Source organism: Mustela erminea, chromosome 1, assembly GCF_009829155.1.
Source record: "Mustela erminea isolate mMusErm1 chromosome 1, mMusErm1.Pri, whole genome shotgun sequence".
NCBI classification, from domain to species: Eukaryota; Metazoa; Chordata; class Mammalia; order Carnivora; family Mustelidae; genus Mustela; species Mustela erminea.
In genome coordinates, this window is record NC_045614.1 from 106,124,576 (window position 1) to 106,147,164 (window position 22,589).

The window sequence follows — 22,589 nt, forward strand, 5'->3', positions numbered from 1 at the left end:
AACAGAAAGTCAGGAGTTATTGTTTCAGATGGAGAAATTAAGAAATGCACAGGATCACCATATTTACAAAAATAAAAGTGACTATCAGAAAAAAAAACACTAAGAAGAGTAAAATGATTCCTTTTGGGAGTACGCAGCTGTGGGTCAGAGAACATCTATTCTTCATCAAGATTATGTCAGTATTATTTCATTTTTATTTTAACTGGATGCCTGGATTTCTTTGGTAAAAACAAAATTTAATCATAGTAATTCCAAAATACGAAAACAAAAGAGATGCATCTTGAGAAAATTCTGACTGTCAGCTACCCCATGTTCCTAGGTCCTCTCTCCTTTTTCTTAAGTGCCTGGGTTGGAGAGGTTGAGAGGTAGAGGTGGTAACACAAATTGCTCGGAGCACAGAAATCAGGAGTAGGACATAATCTCGCTCTAGTTCACCTAAGTGCTCATGCTGAAATCCAAGTCTGGCTGTCTGGGCAGTGTGGAAGGCTGACCCTAACACTCTGTGTGTGGCTAGAAGGAGTTACCAAGAAATGCCCATGGGTGTTTGGGTCATTTGGCTATGACCCAGCTCTAGCATCATGAGGTTGGATTTAATGGCCTATTGATAACTTAAGAGAGCAGCCTTTGTTCTCAAACTGGTGCCTTTGTGGGTTTGGTATCTTTGCTTCCATGGAGACTTGAATCCAATAACCTTAGCTGTGTACAAGTCAGTGGTCACCCCATGGCATTTCCAGGACCTTAAGTACCCAGGCTTTGGATCAGACAGACCTGCATTCAAGTCCTGGCTCTGTCCCTAACTAGCTCTGTGGTCTTGGGCATTTTATCTATTCTCTGTGAACCTTCCTTTCCTCAACCATCAGATGATGATGGCAACCATATCTATCTCACCAAGATTTGGGGAAGAAAAAAATAATTCATGTCAAGAGCTCAGTGCTGTGCTCCATAAATCTTAGCCATAGGTACTAGCTTTCTTGTGATTCCAATCCCTTGTTCTTCTTGGTGTCTGTCTGGTTAAATGGCCTGACCAGGCAGGGCACTCTTCCAGCTTCCTAGAATGATACAGAGCACACTGCCTCTATTCAGCACATGCTAATTATCTGATGACCAGCAAGATGACATGGCCAATAGTCTCTTCTCTGGCAGTGAGGCACTGTCATGGAAAAATCTATCTCCCTCTCCATAAGTGTGGTGCTGAGTAGCATAACATTTCCAGAAACCATCCCTGACCCCTGACACTTGCACAGGGAACAGGAATGCTGATTTCTCTGAATTTGTTAGCCATGAAAATATGCTAGCCTGATGAAGCTGATATGCTTGTTACACAAGAAACAAAAACCCATGTTGGCTTTGAGAGTGCCAATGATATTATGCCCCATGTTCTTCACAAAAAGAAAGAGAACAAAGAGAGGAATAAGCTGCTTTCTGAGTTGCAGAATACCTGAAACAACCTCCTAGGAAAGGGAAAGGAATGCTCATTATAGTTATTCAGTACACAGCCTCACCTCTCCAGTATGTCACTAATACATACATTAACTCTGTATACATAACTTTCATTCAAAAAGAAAGTGATTGGCCTTGAAATCCTGGAGATCCTGACTTTTCATCTGTCTCTGTAACTCCTCATTTCTCCTGTCCAGTTTCTTCAAGCCTCCCCCTGATCACTACAGGTTTTCCCTAACTGTTCTGAGCTTCTGTGGACATGCCATTCTGGAATCGCTCAGCAACGTTCTTAGTCACAGTGAGGCAGGCTGTCCTGCTTCTCCCCTTCTCCCTACTCAGGCAGGCTTCTTTGGAGCAAAAGTGTCACCAAACTCCTCCCACCTGCCAGCCCTTATCAGAAGGACAACTTATGTCCTTTTTTTTTCTAGACTCCTACAGCCTCAGAACATTCCAGTCTCAGGTTACATGCACGTGCGTGTGTGTGTAGGACATTACTCTTTGAGAGGTTTTATATCATTTTATCCCTTTTGTAAATTAAGTGTCTGCTCTGAACATCTTCAAGTTCTCCAGATTTCTGGTGTCACACATTCTTTTTTTTTTTTTTTTAAGATTTTATTTATTTATTTGACAGACAGAGATCATAAGTAGGCAGAGAGGCAGGCAGAGAGAGAGCAAAGGAAGCAGGCTCCCTGCTGAGCAGAGAGCCCAATGCAGGGCTTGATCTCAGGCCCCCGGGATCATGACCTGAGCCGAAGGCAGAGACTTAACCCACTGAGCCACCCAGGCGCCCCACACATTCTTTTTATATTAAACTAGTAATGTCTCAATCCCCATTCTATTCACGCAGAAAGCCCAGGACGTCACACCAATATTCTTCTTGTCAGGAGGGTGTTCTGGGGAGGCTTTCTCTTTTTTATGTCTTTGGATTTCTTCTGCTGAATTCTCAATTCCTAATCTAATGTCACTCCTGCATTTGTTGTCCTCCCCTTTTTTCTTCTTTTTTATTAATTATTTTTATTGAACATATATTATTTGCTCCAGGGGTACAGATGTGTGAATCATCAGGCTTACACACTTCACAGCACTCACCATAGCACATACCCTCCCCAATGTTCATAACCTAACCACCCTCTCTCTAACCCCCTGCCCCCCATCAGCCCTCAGTTTGTTTTGTGAGATTAAGAGTCTCTTATGGTTTGTCTCCCTTCTGATCCCATCTTGTTTCATTTTTTCCTTCCTTACCCTTCAAACCCCCCACTCTGTCTCTCAAATTCCTCATATCAGAGAGATCATATGATAATTGTCTTTCTCTGATTCACCCGTTTCGTTCAGCATAATACCCTCTAGTTCCATACATGTTGTTACAAATAGCAAGATTCCATTTCTTTTGATGGCTGCATAGTATTCCATAGTGTGTGTGTGTGTGTGTGTGTGTGTGTGTGTGTGTGTGTGTATCACACCTTCTTTATCCATTCATCTGTTGATGGACATCTAGGTTCTTTCCATAGTTTGACTATATTGGACATTGCTGTTATAAATATTCGGGTGCACATGCCCCTTTGGATCCCTACATTTGTATCTTTAGGGTAAATACCCAGTAGTGCGATTGCTGGGTCATAGGGTAGCTCTATTTTCAACTTTTTGAGGAACTTCCATGCTGTGTGGCTGCACCAGCTTGCATTCCCACCAACAGTGTAGGAGGGCTCCCCTTTCTCTGCATCCTTGCCAACATCTGTCATTTCCTAACTTGTTAATTTTAGCCATTCTGATTGGTGTGAGGTGGTATCTCATTGTGGTTCTGATTTATATTTTCCTGATGCTGAGTGATGTTGGCACTTTTTCTGTGTCTGTTGGCCATCTGGATGTCTTCTTTTCAGAAATGCCTGTTCATGTCTTCTGCTCATTTCTTGATTGGATTATTTGTTCTTTGGGTGTTGAGTTTGATAAGTTCTTTATAGATTTTGGATACTAGCCCTTTACTTGATATGTCATTTGTGAATATCTTCTCCCATTCTGTAATTTGTCTTTTGGTTTTATTGACTGTTCCCTTTGCTGTGCAAAAGCTTTTAATCTTGATGAAGTCCCAATACTTCATTTTTGCCCTTGCATCCCTTGCCTTTAGCGATGTTTCTAGGAAGAAGTCGCAGTGGCTGAGGTCGAAGAGGTTGTTGCCTGTGTTCTCCTCAAGAATTTTGATGGATTCCTTTCTCACCTTGAGGTCTTTCACCCATTTTGAGTCTATTTTAGAGTGTGGTGTAAGGAAATGGTCCAGTTTCATTCTTCTGCATGTGACTGTCCAATTTTTCCAACACCATTTGTTGAAGAGACTGTCTTTTTTCCACTGGACATTCTTTCCTGATTTGTTGAAGATTAGTTGACCATAGAATTGAGGGTCTATTTTTGGGCTCTCTATTCTGTTCCATTGATCTATGTGTCTGTTTTTGTGCAAGTACCATACTGTCTTGATGACTATAGCTTTGTAATAGAGCTTTAAGTCTGGAATTGCAATGCCACCAACTTTGGCTTTCTTTTGCAACATTCCTCTGGCTATTTGGTTTTTTTTTTTTTTTCCTGGTTCCATATAAATTTTTGGATTATTTGTTCCATTTATTTTTTTAAAAAATTGATGGTATTTTGATAGGGATTGCATTAAACGTGTAGATTGCTTTAGGCAGCATAGACATTTTCACAATATTTGTTCTTCCAATCATGAGCATGGAACATTTTTCCATTTTTTTGTGTCTTCCTCAATTTCTTTCATGAGTACTTTATAGTTTTCTGAGTACAGATTATTTGCCTCTTTGGTTAGATTTATTCCTAGATATTTTATGGTTTGGGGTGCAATTGTAAATGGGATCGACTCCTTAATTTCTCTTTCTTCTCTCTTGTTGTTGGTATATGGAAATGCAACTGATTTCTGTGCATTGATTTTATATCCTGACACTTTACTGAATTCCTGTACAAGTTCCAGCAGTTTTGGAGTGGAGTCTTTTGGATTTTTCACATAAAGTATCATATCATCTGAAAAGTGAGAGTTTGACTGCTTCTTTGCCAATCTGGACACCTTTAATTTCTTTTTGTTGTCTGATTGCTGAGGCTAGGACTTCTAGTATTATGTTGAATAGCAATGGTGATAGTGAACATCCCTGCCATGTTCCTGACCTTAGGGGAAAATCTCTCAGTTTCTCCCCATTGGGAATGATATTCGCTGTGGGTTTTTCATAGATGGCTTTTACGATATTGAGGTATGTATGCTCTATCCCTAAACTTTGAAGAGTTTTGATCAAGAAAGGATGCTATACTTTGTCAAATGCTTTTTCAGCATCTATTGAGAGTATCATATGGTTCCTGTTCTTTCTTTTATTAATGTATTGTATCACACTATTAATTTGTGAGTGTTGAACCAAACTTGCAGCCCAGAAATAAATCCCACTTGGTCGTGATGAATAATCCTTTTAATGTACTGTTGGATACTATTAGCTAGTATTTTGGTGAGAATTTTTGCATCCATGTTCGTCAGGAATATTGGTCTATAATTCTCCTTTTTGATGGGGTCTTTGTCTGGTTTGGGGGTCAAGGTAATTTTGGCCTCATAAAATGAGCTTGGAAGTTTTCTTTCCATTTCTAATTCTTGGAATAGTTTCAGGAGGATAGGTATTAATTCTTCTTTAAATTTTTGGTAGATTTCCCCTGGAAAGCCGCCTGGCCCTGGGTTCTTGTTTGTTGGGAGATTTTTGATGACTGCTTCAATCTCCTTACTGGTTATGGGTCTGTTTAGGTTTTCTATTGCTTCCTGGTTCAGTTTTGGTAGTTTATATGTCTCTAGGAATGCATCTATTTCTTCCAGATGGTCAAATTTGCTGGTGTATAGTTGCTCATAATATATTCTTATAATTGTTTGTATTTCTTTGGTGTTGGTTGTGATCTTTCCTCTTTCATTTATGATTTTATTTATTTGGGTCCTTTCACTTTTCTTTTTGGTAAGTGTGGCCAGGGGTTTATTAATCATATTAATTCTTTCAAAGAACCAGCTTCTAGTTTTGTTGATTTGTTCTACTGTTCTTTTGGTTTCTATTTCACTGATTTCTGCACTGATCTTTATTATTTCTCTTCTCCTTCTGGGTTTAGGGCTTTCTTTGCTGTTCTTTCTCAAGCTTCTTTAGGTGTAGCGTTAGGTTGTATACTTGAGACCTTTCTTGTTTCTTGAGAAAGTCTTGTATCACTAGATACTTCCTCTCAAAACCGCCTTTGCTGTTTCCCATAGATTTTGAACATTATCATTTGCTTCCATGAATTTTTTCAATTCTTCTTTAATTTGCTGGTTGACCCATTCATTCTTTAGAAGGATGCTCTTTAGTCTCCACATAATTGAGTTCTTTCCAACTTTTCTCTTATGATTGAGTTCTAGCTTCAGAGCATTGTGGTCTAAATTTATGCAAAGAATAATCCCAATCTTTTGGTACCAGTTGAGGCCTGATTTGTGACCCAGGGTGTGATCTATTCTGGAGACTGTTCCATGTACACTAGAGAAGAATGTGTATTCTGTTGCTTTGGGAGGGAATGTTATGAATATATCTGTGATGTCCATCTGGTCCAGTGTGTCATTTAAGGCCTTTATTTCCTTGTTGATCTTTTGCTTGGATGATCTGTCCATTTCAGTAAAGGGGGTGTTAAAGTACTTCACTATTGTATTATTGTTGATGTGTTTCCATGATTTTGTTATTAATTGGTTTATATAGTTGGCTGCTCCTATGTTAGGGGCATATATATTTAAAGTTGCTAGATCTTCTTGTTAGACAGACCCTTTGAGTATGATATAGTGTCCTTCCTCATCTCATATTATAGTCTTTGGCTTAAAATCTAATTGATCTGATATAAAGATTGCTTTTCCACCCCCTCACTTTAAATCTGGAGGTGTCCTTGGGTCTAAAATGAGTTTCTTGTAGACAGCATATTGATGGTTTTATATATATATTTATATATATATATATATATATATATATATATATATATCCATTCTGATACCCTGTATCTTTTGATTGAGGCATTTAGCCCATTAACATTCAGGGTAACTATTGAGAGATATGAGTTTAGTGCCACTGTATTGACTGTAAAATCCTCCTGGATTTTGATGCTCATTCCCTTTGCCATATTGGGGAAATTCTCTATTATAATTTGCTCCAATATACCTTCTTCCCCTCCCCCCTTTCTTCTTCTTCTGGAATCCCAATTATTCTAATTGTTCATCTTATGATATCACTTACCCCTCTAATTCTCCCCTTGTGGTCCCATAGTTGTTTGTCTCTCTTTTGCTCAGTTGCTTTATTCCCTGTCATTTGGTCTTCTATATCACTATTTCTCTCTTCTGCTTTATTTATCAGCAGTAAGATCCTCCATTCTTGATTGCACCTCATTAACTCCCTTTTTTATTTCAGCTTGGTTAGATATTAGTTCTTTTATTTCTCCAGAAAGGGATTTTATTTCTCCAGACAGTGTTTCTCTAATATCTTCCATGCCTTTTTTGAGCCCAGCTAGCACCTTGAGAATTGTCATTCTGAACTCTAGGTCTGACATATTACCAATGTCTGTATTGATTACATCCCTATCTGTCGGTACTGCCTCTTGTTCATTTTTTGTGGTGAGTTTTTCCACCTTGTCATTTTATTCAGATAAGAATATATGAATGAGAGAATAAAATACTAAAAGGGTGGCAAAGACCCCAGAAAAATGTACTCTAACAAAATCAGAAGAGATCCCAAACTCGGGGTAAAGTAAAAAGAAATTAAATATATGTATAGACACACACACACACACACACATACATATGACTGGTGAATAGAACATAGCCACCCACTTGATTTGGGGTGTATTTTGGTCTCTTAGAAGAAACTATCTCCCAAAATTTTAAAGAAAGAAAAACCTATAGATACACAAAAATAAGGGTATACACGATGAAGGGATGGAATATGACTATAAAGATGAAAATTTTTAAAAAATCTAAAAAAAGAATTGATAAGTTGGTTGGAAAAAGAAGGAAAAAAGAGAGAATGTACTTAGGCTGGAGACTAGAACAAAGCCCTGTATTAGATTTAGGGTATATTTTGATGTATTGGAAGAAATTGTATCCCAAAATTTTTTAGAGGGGGGGAAAAAAAGCCCTGTATGTGTACAAAGAATAAAGTTACATACAATGAAGGATAAAATAGGACTATAATAATGAATGTTTAAAAAGAATTTTTTTAGAACAGTATTGTTAAGATAAACTGTTTAAAAAATGTTAAAAGAGGAAACAGAAATTTTAAAAAATTAGAATAAGAAAAGAAATAAAATTTTAAAAATTTTAATTTAACTTTGCAAGACTAAAGGATCATGGGGAGAAAGCCATGAATTCCATGCATTGTTTTTCCCTTGTTCTGGAGTTCCACAGTTCTCCTGGATTGGTAAGCTTGGTCTTGGCTGGATGTTCTCGCTGATCTTCTGGGGGAGGGGCCTGTTGTAGTGATTCTCAAATGTCTTTGGCTGAGGCAGAATTGCACTGCCCTTGCCAGGGGCCAGGCTAATAAATCTGTTCACCTTCGCTCTCAGGAGCTTTTGTTCCCCAAATGATTTCCATTGAGCTCTGGAGGACGGGAATGAAAATGGTGGCCTCTCAATCTCTAGCCCAGTAGAGCCAAGAGCTTGGGGCCCCACTCCTCAGTGTGCCCTCAGTGAAAAGGGGTCAATCACTCCCATCTCCCTGGTCTCCGGCCACGTTCTGGGCTCACCCAGCCTGGGACCACGTGTTTCTGTCTCTAGCACACAGCCCCATTTGGAGTTTCCAAATGCAGGGATTCCTGCCATGCTGCTTCTCCAGAGGAGGATGGTGAGTCTCTCTGGATCTGCCACTTGTGGGGTCCCTGCTCAAAGAGCAGTGGTTCAACTTGCTGCAGATCATAGTTTAAGGTAACCCAGAGCTGAGAGCTCACTCCTCGGTTCTGACTCTATAGTTGGCTCCCCCAATTTGACACCTGGGAGTTCTGCCACACTCAGATACCCCAATCTTTCAGTGACCCTGTGGGACCTGAGACCACACTATCCCCATGAGGGCTCCATCCTCTCTTAGCCTCTGGAGTGATGTCCTTCAGTGGAGCAGACTTCTAAAAGTTCAGATATTGTGCTTCATTGCTCCACTGCTTGCCAGGAGCTGGCCCCTCCCCTGACAGTCTATCTTCCCATGGCTTTGGATTCACTTCTCCTCATGTCTTACCTTTCAAAAAGTGGTTGATTTTCTGTTTCTAGAATTGCTGCTCTTCTTCTTTTTGATCTCCTGTTGAGTTTGTAGGTGTTTGAAATGTTTTGATAACTATGTAACTGAATTCCTGTGACCTGATATCATTTCAGTCCACTACTCCTCCACCATCTTGCCTCTCCTTCTTGTTGTCCCCTTTCATACTACTGTTCCTTGTAAGGCAACACCTTTCTTCCTTCATTCTCTAAATGATCACAAATTCTTTGTGTGTATCAAATTCTAAGAAAGGTTGGAAGCAACCTAAGATTTTTATGATGACCACTTGGAAAAGGATCAACTGCACTAAAATAATTTTTCACCTTTTTAGGGACCCTTACTCTCTCTAAGCAAAATATTCTAAAATGGCAGTTCATGGCCTAAATACAGTCCATGGACATATTTTGTTTGGACAGCACAGAAATAACATAAAATTTTAATTCATTTTCAACATTTTAAAAGGAGAAACTTTTTCAGATTTCTGCCTTTCCTTGGAAGATTGGGAGACCTGAGGGTATTGGAGCCCCACCTAAGCATGGCAATAACTTGCTGGAACTGAGTACCAGATAGGCCCAGGACTTGCCTCCTACTCAAGCATCATCTCACCTAGCTCTGTACCAGAATAGGCCCTGGCGTGGGGGGAGTGCTTCTAAATTTCTCTCTCTACTTTTCTTCTTTTTCTAAAGGCCCAATTTCTTTCTCTGGCAAATAGCTCTAACATTCCTATCTTCTGTCTTATAGAGCATTTAATTCTCTTTGAGGCTACCCTGATCACCTAACCTAGCACAAGTCACCCCATCCTTTCACAACCAAATAAGACTAACGAGATCTTCAAGATGTTTTCCTCAATAGAATTTAGCCACTTTGATATGAATTGTGCCTTTACCATAGAGGGCAGAAGTACATGTGGTCATCTGGTTTAGTAATTGCTCCCAAATCATATGGCTGATTAGTGGGAAAGCCAAGGTTCAAATTCAGCCCTTTTGATTCCCAGCCCAATACCCTATTTTATACCCATTAATGCATCTTGATGCAGTCCATAACCTGGGAGAGCTTAATTGTGGGAGGCAGATTTAGAAAAGGAGTAGAAAAGGATTTTCCCTTCATTAAGGAAGTGAGCAAACTGCTGCTCTTCCTTTCTACACAGTTTTGGCTTTCTCTGGTGATTTTTTTAAAATCAGAACATTCAAGCTACCAAAGAACCCTAGATACCACCTAGCCCAACAGCCCAATTTTATAAATGAGGAAATTGAGGTCACTCACCCTTTTGAGCTGCTTAAATGGCCTTTTTAAGTAAAACATGTTCATTTTGCCTGTACACAAATTACTGGACAAGGTACAATGCATATTTTGTCATAAATCTTTAGAGATTTATTTCTTTATTCTTGGAGAATTTCCAAGATGGATTTGAATAATGATGGAAACCACCGCAAAACAGCTTGAGTGATAATAACAATAAGATACACTAGAAACAATTTTATTGTTTAGTGAACTGTGGAGAAAGCACTTTTGCATCTCTTAAAAGTGCTGCCAGGCATTAACTTATTAATCCTCAAAGTAGTACAAAAATCTTAGAAATCCCTACTTTCCTAAAATCACTGAATGCCAAGAAAAAGAAAGAAATAGTATCACTGTGAACATCAAGATTTGAAAAATAGCTAAGGAGATTAGCAAAAGACAGCATAGATGGGTTTACCACACATGGTGGTGGAACAAATGAGTGAAGCAGAAGACGACACCAAGGATCTAGTCTCAGCACCATGAGGTAGAGCCATTCTGGGCCCAAATCTCTTGAGGACACCAAGCAGAGCTTCTCGCAGTAGCTGTGATGGAGGACAAATGTCAAACATCCTTACCTAGGCTTTCCAGATTTAGCAAATAAAAATATAGGACACCTGGAGTATCTGGGTGCTTAGTCAGTTAAGCATCAGACTCTCGATTTTAACCTCAGGGGTGTGAGATCAAGTCCCACGTTAGGCTCTCCTCTGAGCATAGAGTCCATTTAAGATTCTCTTTTTTCCACTCCCTCTGCCCCTCCCCTTCCTCATATTCTTTCAAATAAATAAATAAATCTTTAAGAAAAATACAGGACACCCAATTAAATATGAATTATAATAGATAAACCTGAGATAATTTTTAGTAGAAATATGTTTCCAAAACTTCTTGGGACATAGTTCTATTAAAAGGGGGGTGGGAGGTTGGGGGAATCAGGTGGTGGATATTAGAGAGGGCTCGGATTGCATGGAGCACTGGGTGTGGTGCAAAAATAATAAATACTGTTATGCTGAAAATAAAAAATAAAAAATATATATTATTCATTGTAGTCTGCAATGCAAATTTAACTGGGCATCCTGAATTTTATGTAATAACTCCATTCCTACCCCCGGTCCATCATGCAGCAATACCCAAAGAGATGAAATGACTATACATGTCCAGAAATAGCTTGCACCTCTGTGATTCTGCACTGAGTAGGACAACAGGTCTATACCCTCTTCACTGAGAGGCACCCACTGGTCATATGTTTGGGTGTCAGAGCAAAATCAAATTTCCATAAACATTTCTAAGCACTTACTCTTGATTCCTATACTACACACCCAGAACCAGGAACAAACACTTTGCCTACTGTCATTTGTGGAGCAAGTTTTGAGTAATCCTGGGTAGGAAAAGTGAAAGCTTCATCTGCTTCTAGCTCTACCTCTTGCCAGGTGAGCAAGTCTGCTTAGGGCATGAGTCTTGCATAGTCACTGATGGTCTTTAAAATGGCCATGGCAGTAATTGTGCCTACTACTGGCTTTGTGCCATGTACAGACTCAAGTGCCCATGTAACTGAGATAACACCAAGGGAAAATGCCTCCATATCCTACAAAATACCAAAGAGAGAGAGAGAAGAAAATTTAAATGTTTGATTTGATCAAGAAACATCAAAGTTGTAATTGCAAGACAATTCAGAACTTGTTAGACTCTCTTATACCTACCATACTATTTAGAAATGCTTTCACGTTAAAGGCTACATGAGGATGGGGGATGGATGAGTACCTTAATCTTTGAAAGAGTAATGATTCTCAAGATTTTAAACTATCCCTGATTATGGGGTTTTTTGCTTACTTTATGTGATTGCTGTAAGATTCAAAAAATTATGTGAAATGCTAAATGACTCATCAGTGTCTATTTTCTGTAAGCAAAATGTTAGTGTACTTAAAATTTGTCTTTTAAAAGAAAAGAGAAATGTCAATTTTTGCCACTTGACCTGGCAAATTTTGTATATGTATATGTGAGTATACACAAACATATACAATTTCCAGAGCTGAAAAGAATGTGAATACATACACACTTATGCAACATTCTTCCTTTCTTTCTTTTTTTTAATATTTTATTCATTTATTTGAAAGAGAGAGAACACAAGCAGTAGCGGGAGAAAGAAAAGCAGGGAGCCAGATGTTGGGCTTCATGTCCTAGAGGACACTGGGATCATGACCTGAGCTGAAGGTAGATGCTTAACCAGCTGAGCCACCCAGGTGCCCTCACTCACACAACTCTCTTAAACCCAGATCTCACTTCCTTCTGTCTGAGAATCAAAATCTGCCCCCTGGAAAGGAATTACTAAATTTTTTTGTTCAGGTGTCCAGATTCTATTAGGTGAACTTGGAGGGAATATTTGGATGTTTGTTCTAAGATTGGGACAACAAAGATTGATCTTACTTGTGTTGTCTAAAGATGGATAACAGAAGGGAGAAATCAAAATTGTAACCCAGGGGGCAACACAGTAAGTCAAACAAGGTAAAGTCTTAATGGAAGTAGAAAAATGAACCAACTCTTAAGAAAAACATCATAAGGGTCAGTTCAAGAAGTTTGGGAGTTGTGAAAGACTATGTCTGAGACAGAGCCCCTGATCTGTGGCAACAGCTTCAGGGAACATATTCTGCTGGATAGTAGGTATGAATGATTGAGACTATATTGAGATAACTTCTTGAAATGAATCCACGTGCCTTTTCTTTTGTATCTCCTCATACAAAACCTTCCCTTTATTCACCAGAGACATCAATTATTTGGGGGGAAGATTGATATAATTGTAACAGAAATACAAAAAGAGTTGGTGCTCAGATTTTGGGTTCCAAGTGGGGTTCTTGATGCCTACTTCACAGGCAATAATTATGAAAGCCAAAACCTGATGCTTTATATATTAAAGGGAAAAAGAAAGTTTGTAAATCAAAAGTCAAAGCCTTAATGGAGCTAAACACAAGATATAGCCACCAACAAAAGACTGAAGAAAAAATAGAGATGACATCAGTTTCCTATCACAAGAAGGACTGTCTCCGCTAAAATCATATAAAAATGTTATATAATTTTTTTAAAAAAATTAATATCTAGCTGAACTTGATGAAAAAGGAAGTGTACTTTTCAACATTCATAAACCAAGATGGTACTTAAAATAAGCGAGGCATCAAAAGCCTCTCTTAAGAGAGTGCCTGGGTACCTCAGTCGGTTAAGCGTCTGCCTTCAGATCAGATCATGATCCCAGGGTCCTGAGGTCAAGCCCCACGTTGGGCTCCTCACTCAGTAGGAGTTTGTTTCTCCCTTTGCCTCTGCCCCTCCCCCAGCTTGAGCTCTCTCAAATAAGTAAATAACGTCTTAAAAAGTGTACCAGACAACTAAGAAGAGAATTTTATTCAGGCTACTGTGATAAGGATAAGTTTCATTAATAGGAAACAACTTTAAAAAAAAAAAAAAAGGGAAAGACATCCAGAGATTTATAGAGGCCTATAAACAGAATTATTCCTAAGTCTTATGGGGGTCATGGGAAGGGTGGATGCTGCTCTAATCTGAGTCACTGAGGAAAGATGGAGGTGGGTTTAATCTTGAAATATGCCAGCACCTACTGCTAGTCTTTTGTGGCTGGCTGGTTAGAGTTAACCTTTCTCTCAGAACATAAAAGGGTTGGGAGGATTTCTTAACTGTAATTATTTTCTGGGAGCGCAGGACTGAGGTAAAGTTCAACCTTGTCAGCACTCCCTTTCCAGACAACTCAGAGGCAATCAGAAACCTTCTGATTGCATGAAGAAGGTCTAACAAATAGTCTGTGGCTCTCGGCATTGTTCCTGCACGTCAGTTGAAATAGCTGTTTAGAGGTGGTGGCAAAGGTCAGTTGTTTTAGAGTCTGCTGATCAAGCATCTTAAAAGAGGGATGTCCACAATGAAAAGGGGAAATATTATCATACGAGGTTGTTTCAAAGTGAAAGCTAGGCATTCAACCCTGAGCGTAACTGGTACAGTGGAGTCCAAGAAGTCACTGGAGAAAAATCCTTCAGCAACACCCACTCACTGAGTTTCTTGACTCTCTCAGGCTAGGAGGTCCATGCTCTCTCTGTGAGAGTGACCATGTTCCTCTCACATAAGGGCCGGCATGCCCCAAACATATCAGGACTTCCTTTGTAGCTAAGATAGTTACTCGTTCAAGGGGACATCCAGGTCTTGCATGGTCTGCTACAAGAGTGAGGTTCCTATCAAGTTCTCAGGCTTCTGCTCACAGGGACTCTTCCAATCCTGGGGAAAAGGTCAGCCTCAAGACAACCTAGAGTCTCCAGAAGGATCTAAGTCATGTTTTAGTCTTGTCTTCTGTGACACAGGGTCTAGCAGGAGGGAGAGAAATTAGAAGTGTAATCTTGGAAGACTGTGATTGGATTCTGAAGGAAACTGGAAGAATTGAAAATGTAGTAAGGATTAACAATTGAGCAGTTTGCATGCAGTCTAATTTACACATAGATGCCAAAATTTGTTTTTCCGTCGTGGGGAAAGGAGCATAAATTTTTATTAGATAGGATAACAATACAGAGTTTATATATCCATTAGTTACCATAATTTTTAAGGGTTGCAAAAAATAATCAGAAAATGAACAGAGAATTTGACAACCCAAAAGACTGTGCTATAAACAATGCTGTAAATGAAAGCTTTCTGTTGAAATACAAATTTTCTCCATAGTCACCCCTCTTTTGAACAAAAATAATGTAAAAAAAAAAAAAGATTATTATTGATTACAAACTAAGACTAACCTCATTTCATTTGGCTTCCCATTTACATAAGTGCAGCAAAAATGGTAGTTTACCATATAGACCTTCTTAAGTTGGTACTGCTGGAAATGTCTATAAAGGACTCTCAAACTGAAATTTTAAATGCTCTTTGAGATTAGGAAATCAAATAATGAACAGTTTTCACTTTTGGTACCTATGAATTGGAGTAAAAATACCTCTCTTCTTGAAGTCTCCCAAATGTCCTAAGTTCCCGAGCCTTCAAGGAAATTACCTATTTTACTCAACCATAAATTAAGAAATTCTGTGAGTCAGATATCAGTCCAGTTTTTCCAAGGGAGGATTTATAAGCATTGATTCCACAGTGTCAACTTTAGTTCCTAAGTAATTGGTCATATCTGGTTAAGGAGCATGATTCTTAATTATGATATTTCAGTCAAGGCCTTGGTGGCAAAACCAATATTTCCAGTACTTGCCAATAAGGAGAGCAGATTTCTGCAGAACTTATGCAAATAACTATACTGACCATGAAAAAAAAAATACTGAATGAGAGCTTCTGAATTCTGGAGGTATCAAACAGGGAGAAAAAGATAACATTTATAAATATTTCTGTCAGTTTACAAAAGCATAGTTTACTGAATTGTTATAAATTATAGATAACTGAAGAGATCAAAAGGATTTTTTATATATCTAGAAAATAAAACATTAACAAAAGAGTAGTGTTTCAGACAAAACCCACAGTCATCCTTTATCACTTAAATTTTTTGTTTTGCTCGATCTCAACTTAGCAGTCTCGTGAACCCACTTGCTTCTTGACTGAAGTTCTAGAAATCCTGACTCAGTTTACTAGTATGGTCCCAAAGTTGTTTAAGTGAGAGGGTAGCACCAGAAGCCTTGACTCAGAAGTATTTGACACAATCTTTGTCCATAGAGCTCTGACAAAATCCTTTTCCCCTGAAGATGAATGAAGCCCTCTGGTCTGTAGGTGGTTGTAAGCACTTTCAGGGAAGTATCAGAATAAAACAAAAAGTTGCATACAGATGACAAGAGATGTAAAAGAGTCCTGTTTATTACCAATAATATTCAAATGTGGAAGATCTGATGAGTGTTCGTTTCAAGAATAATGCATCTGGCAAAGAGAATTCTGTGGCATGTAAATAAGGTAGCATGTAAATAAGATAGCAAAATCAATAAAAAATTTGGGGCAGAATATTTCTACACATAATGATTAACATTATTTCTACAGAAGAGTGAATATTGCATCTAATTTATATAAATGGATTAATATAACCTTTTATAGAGAAAAACAGGTTCTGAGGTAACATAAAATAATCTTGAGAAATAATAGACAATGAATATTCCAAGTGGATATACAAAAGCCATAATTAGAATATACCAAGAATTTCAAGAAAAGAGATAATCTTTAAGTCTGTAGTGATTCTTAAGTATCTTTATGTTTAAGGTAAGTTCATGAACTTCAGTTGAAAACCCCTGGCCTGGAAGATGTTAGATTCAAGTTAATGAAGTAAAATTGAAACCAAGTTAACATCCTTACAAACAACTAAAATGATGACTCATTACATTGTTGTCTGTTGCCTGAGAAAGCAGCACTAGAACTCTGATGAAGGGAAACATATCATAAACAGTGAGGGCAGATCACGAAAGGACATATCTCTAGGAAATTTTCACACAACATACAATTTCTGAAATATTCATATTAACATTTTTTTCCATACAAATTTAACCCAAGGAGAGCTAAACATTTCTCCTGACTTGATGTTTCCCATGCAACTCATCAGTAGTAACGTATCAAATGAGCCTAATTATTTCTAACACCTCTCTTCTTATAAGGTGGAAGCACAAATCCTTTGTGATTTTCCAAGGACATCTTGGGAACTATTGACAGTTCTACTAGGTTGAATTCAATTTTGGTAAGGCAAAATATCAAGATTGTCAGCATATTTGAGCTTGATGAAGATTAGATCATGAGTCTTACAAAAATAAAATTTAAAAATTTAATAATTTTAAAGTTAAAAAGAAAGAATCATATATGATTGAGAAATAATACTTAACTACCTATTGAACAAAGTGATAATAAAATGTTTTAAAAGTAAACTTAAGAAATGATGTTATTGTAAAGAATTTTAGGTTTTTCACATGTGGGAAATTTTTGCTTTCTTAAATAATCAAGAACAAATTCAATACAGACCATAGAGGTTATTCTAGTCAACAAGAGTCTTTGCTACCTAGTCAGATTTTACAAAAATAAGAAAATAATTTTTTATAACCTTTCAGTAAGAGTAAACCAATACTCCAGGAAAAAGTTCACTTCAAGAGAGAGAAAACCAAACTCTAGTAATGCATCAGTATAGTATTTGCTATTATAACTTTTTCTATTAATTATTTTTATTAATATATAATGTATTATTTGCCCCAGGGCTACAGGTCTGTGAATTGTCAGGGTTACACACTTCACAGCACTCACCATAGCACATACCCACCCCAATGTCCATAACGCAGCCACCCTCTCAACACCCCTCTCCCCCTAGCAACCTTCAATTTGTTTTGTGAGATTAAGAGTCTCTTATGGTTTGTCTCCCTCCTGATCCCAGAGGGTATGGGGGTAGGAAAGGAAAAAATATTATAGCTTTTTTTAAAAAATTACAAATAAACTCAACAAACTGACTACAACAAAGTTCTCTTTCCATGAACCTACTACTGCTTTCTATATCCATACACATCCCTCACAGAACAACTTCTCAGGGTGGCAAAATGAACACTCCCATTAAGAAACACAAGTATATATGTCTTCTCTGCACCATGTAAAAACAAGAAGCAGAAAGTATACGTTTAAAATTATACTTAAGAATTAATATATATCTAAGTAAGTATTCCATCTTATTTAGAAATAATCTAAGTATCTAATGAGTATCAATAAATTAATTTAATTTAGTTTCTGCCCAAAACTTTAAGTTATTTAAATGCTTTAGAACTTATCTTGAAGCTACTTACTACAAAACATAATTACTATTGAAATAAAATTTGTTAGAATAATGCTTCCATTTGGTTAAACACAAATTTTATTTTGCATAATCTTAAGCAATAAGTAGAAGTTATGTTATATTATTTGACCAGTAAACTTGTATAAGTTTAAGAAAATAATATAGCCAAGTAGAATAAAATATGTGTATATTTCACATTGATAAATCAGAAGAGACAAAACTTCTTTTGGTTAAACCAAAATTATTAAAGTAATTTTATTTGCCAAATATTTTCCAAAATTATTTGATCTTGATTTCTTAAAACATTTGAGTTAGTTTCTATAAGTTTTTTTTTTTTTTTTTTTTTTTTTTTTAGCTCATGAAGAACATTGCAAGTTCAGTTTTCTTAATTCATGGGAAGTTTAGACATATTCAACTTATACAAGTGCTTGCTTATCTTTAAGTCAATTAGAATAGAGCTCCTTTAAGAGGAGGCTTCATTAATAATACCATCCACAGATAGAAAAATATTACACAATTACATAAAGAGAGATAATGACATTACTGAGTTTCAGACGTAGATATACAGATATAAACAGGTGAGGCATATTTGCTTCGATTCTAAACTTGCAGTCCTGGATCAAGAATAAACACAGAAAAAGTTCATGATTTTATATCAACAAGCTCTTTCTTTCCTAGTAGATATGAATTCTTAATTGACTTATAGTCAAAATTACAAATAGACAAATAAAAGAGATTAACAAACTAGATATTCTATTGTCTTTCACCGAACAGAAATAAGATCTCTATGAACCACCAATCCATTTCCAGAAATCACCAAGTGGTCAGACGAGGAAATCAAAACAAGTGGCACCAGAAATCAAGTGAGTAAATCTACAATAATCAAAATCAAATCCTTGGTATGATACAAATAGACAAGAATCCAGAACATAGGATCAGAAACCAGAGAAACCACTGAATACCAGATCATCAGTCAGGAACAGAATGCATAGGTCTCTGGGAGCACCCATCACAAGGATGGAGTAAACAGTGATCTAAAGGTGAGGTTCAACCTCATCTGAGTCTCAGTACTAAACTACCAAAGACAAAATGTACCTGACATTTAAGGAGATGATCTTAATCAGGCTATTGTAATTGATAGAATGTTTTACTAAAGAGAATCATCTCAAAGAAAATAAAGGGGGCCTGGGAAGATACAGATTTACAAAGGAGTCATCCTTGAGTCTTATGAGAATGATGAGGGAGGAAGAAGATGGTTCTTATCTGAGTCCCTGAGAAAAGCTGGAGTTGGGTCTAATCTTGAAATATGGGAGAGCTGGGTGTCCTTTGTGGAGTAGCCATCTCTCAGGAAACAAAATGGTGGGAATTTCTTTGTCATTGCCATTTTTCATGAGCACAAGGTTTAGGTGAAGTTTAACATTGTCAAAAGTAAGCTTATGAGCTTATTCCAAGTTGGAGCTTGATTTAAATTGTAATTGCTTGAGAATAGGTTTTTATTGCTCATTATCAAGAAAGCATGGATGTGGAGAAAAGAGACCTGTGTACTATTAGTGAGACATTAGATTGGTACAACCACCATGGAAAACAGCATGAAGGTTTCAAATGAAATTAAAAATAGAACTAACAGTGGCACCTGGGTGGCTCAATGAGTTAAAGCCTCTGCCTTCAGCTCAGGTCATGATCCCAGGGTCCTGGGATCGAGCCCCACATCGGGCTCTCTGCTCTGCAGGGAGCCTGCTTCCTCCCTTCTCTCTCTCTGCTTGCTTCTCTGCCTATTTGTGATTTCTCTCTCTGTGTCAAATAAATAAAATCTTTAAAAAAAAATAGAACTAACATATGATTGAGCAATTCCACTTCTGAGAATATATCCAAAAGAAATGAAAACACTAACTCAAAAAGTAATTATTGACACCATTATTTACAATAGCCAGGACATGGAAACAATCCAAGTATTCACTAGTGGATTAGTAGAAAATTGTGAGGAAAAAAAATACACACACACACACACACACACACACACACACACAATGAAATATTACTCAGCTATGAAAAATGAGGAAATCCTACCATTTGAGACAACATGGATGGATCTCAAAGGCATTATGCTGAATAAAATAACCTAGACAGAGAAAGACAAATACTGCATGATGTATGATCTCACTTATAAGTGGCATCTAAAACAACAAAAACATAAACACACAAAAATCATAGAAAAAGAGATCAGATTTGTGGTTACTAGAGGTGGGGGTATGGTTAGGGGAGATTGGAGGGAGGTGGTCAAAAAGTACAAACTTGCAGTTACAAGATAAATGAGCACTAGGGATGTAATGCACAACATGAGGACTACAGCTAATATTGCTGCATGACATACAGAAAAGTTTTTAAGAGAGTAGATCCTAACAGTTCTCATCACAAGATTTTTTTTTCTTTTCTTTTTATTGTATCTATATGAGATGATGGCTGTTAATTAAACCTATTGTAGCAATCATTTCATAACATATGTAAATCAAATCATCATGTTGTACACTTTAAATTTATACAGTGAAGCATGTCAATTACTTCTCAACAAAACTAGAAAAAAAAATGCTTTATCAAATGCTGGGGGGAAGAAAAGAATCCCAGAGGAAAAGGAGCAAGAATGAGACAAAGAAGGTATTTCATGCGATAGTGAATGAGAATTTTTTTAAATTGATAAAAACATCATATCATAGATTAAAAAGCACTAAGAAACCAAATCAAGTTAAATACAATATAAATTAAACATATATACATTAAACTCAAGGGGCACCTGGGTGGCTCAGTTGGTTAAGTATCTGCCTTCATCTCAGGTCATGATCCCAAGGTCCTGGGATGCAGCCCCACGTTGGGCTCCCTGCTCAGCAAGGAGTCTTCTTCTCCTTCTCCCTCTGCCCTTCCCCTCCACTCATGCTCTCTCTTGTTCTCTCTTTCTCAAATAAGTAAACAAAATCTTAAAAAAAAAAAAAAAGTTGAAAACCAAAGGGAAACCCTGCCTTAATTAAGTGATCTAGATAAGTGTCACCAGTGATTGGTCTTGATATATTGTACTCCAGTGTAATTCACCTTTGGGGTATCCTTCCTGAAAACTCATTAACTCCAATAATCATGAGAAAAACATAAAAAAAAATTAAGGGACATTTTACTAAGCATATATCTTCAAAACTTCCAAGGTCTTAATAAACAAGGATAGAGTGAGAAAATATCACAGACCAGAGGAGACTAAGGAAATGGGATCAAATGCAGTGTTATATCCTAGATCAAATCCTAGAAGAGACAAACTCAGTAGTGAAAAAACATGAAATCCAAATGAAGTCTGGAGTTTTCTCATAGTAATAAACCAACATTAATTTCTCTGTTTTGAAAATTGTGCCTTGGTTATGAAATAGTGTGATACTGCGGGGGGGGGGGGATGAGTGATGGGCATACAGGAACTCTTTATTTAATCTTTGAAACTTGTCTATAAATCTAAAGCTTCCCAAAATAAAAAGAAAAACTTAATAGAATACCACTCCATACCCATATGAATGACTAAAACTAAAAAGACTTGACACTCCCAAGTATTGATGAGAATGAGGAGCAATAGAAGTCTTCAGATACTGTTAGTTTAAATTTGTACTGCTACTTTAGAAAACCATTTGGTAACATTCTTTAAAGTTGAAACCATTCTTTTTTTTTTTTTTTAAAGATTTTATTTATTTATTTGACAGAGAGACATCACAAGTAGACATCACAAGTAGAGAGGCAGGCAGAGAGAGAGAGAGGAGGAAGCAGGCTCCCTGCCGAGCAGAGAGCCCGATGCGGGACTCGATCCCAGGACCCTGAGATCATGACCTGAGCCGAAGGCAGCGGCTCAACCCACTGAGCCACCCAGGCGCCCCAAAAGTTGAAACCATTCTTAAGTTGAAAGTACACATACCATTTGACCCAGAAATTCTATCTCTAGGTTTATATTGAACAGAAGAGTACACTTGTTCCTCAAAAAACCTGTGTAATAATGTTCGTGGCAACTTTTTTAAAAAGCCCTTTAAAAATAGTTATTTTTATCGGTGAAAATAATTTTTTGGCATTTTTCTTTAGCTTCATTGAGGTATAACTGACAAATGGAAATTGTACTTATTTAAGGTATACAACTTGATGCTTTGATATACATACACATTATGAAATGATCACCACAGTCTAGCTAATTAAGATACCTATCAACTAACATAACTGTTTGTTTTCTCTTCACATCATTTCAGTATTTCACTTTTTCTTTTTTTTTTTAAGATTTTATTTATTTATTTGAGAGAGGCAGAAAGAGATAGCAAGAGAGAGCACAAGCTGGGAGGAGAAGGAGAAGCAGACTTCTTGCAGATCAGGGAGCCAGACTCAGGGCTCTATCCCAGGACCCCAGAATCATGACCTGAGAGGAAGGCAGATGCTTAACTGACTGAGCCACCCAGGTACCACTCACTTTTTCTTTTTTAATTCATTGAACAACAACTCCCTGTATCCCCCTCAGCCATCCTCTGGTAACCACCATTTTATTGTCTATCTCTGTAACTGAATATTTTGGGTGCCTCAACGTTGAAAAATCATGCAGTATTTGTCCCTCTATGACTGACTGACTTATTTCATTTAGCGTAACTGTCTCCCACTTTGTTACCATACAGCTTTATTCATAATATCTGGAAACAAAAACTGGAAACAAAACAAAGGTCCATTTACAATAGCATGACTAAATATACTGTGACAAATTATTTTATAGTGTATTATACCCAGTGAAAATAAATTAACTACAGCTATATGTAACAAGAACATGAATAACTCTTCCGTTTCACTTCTGAGTCAGAGAAGTCAGGC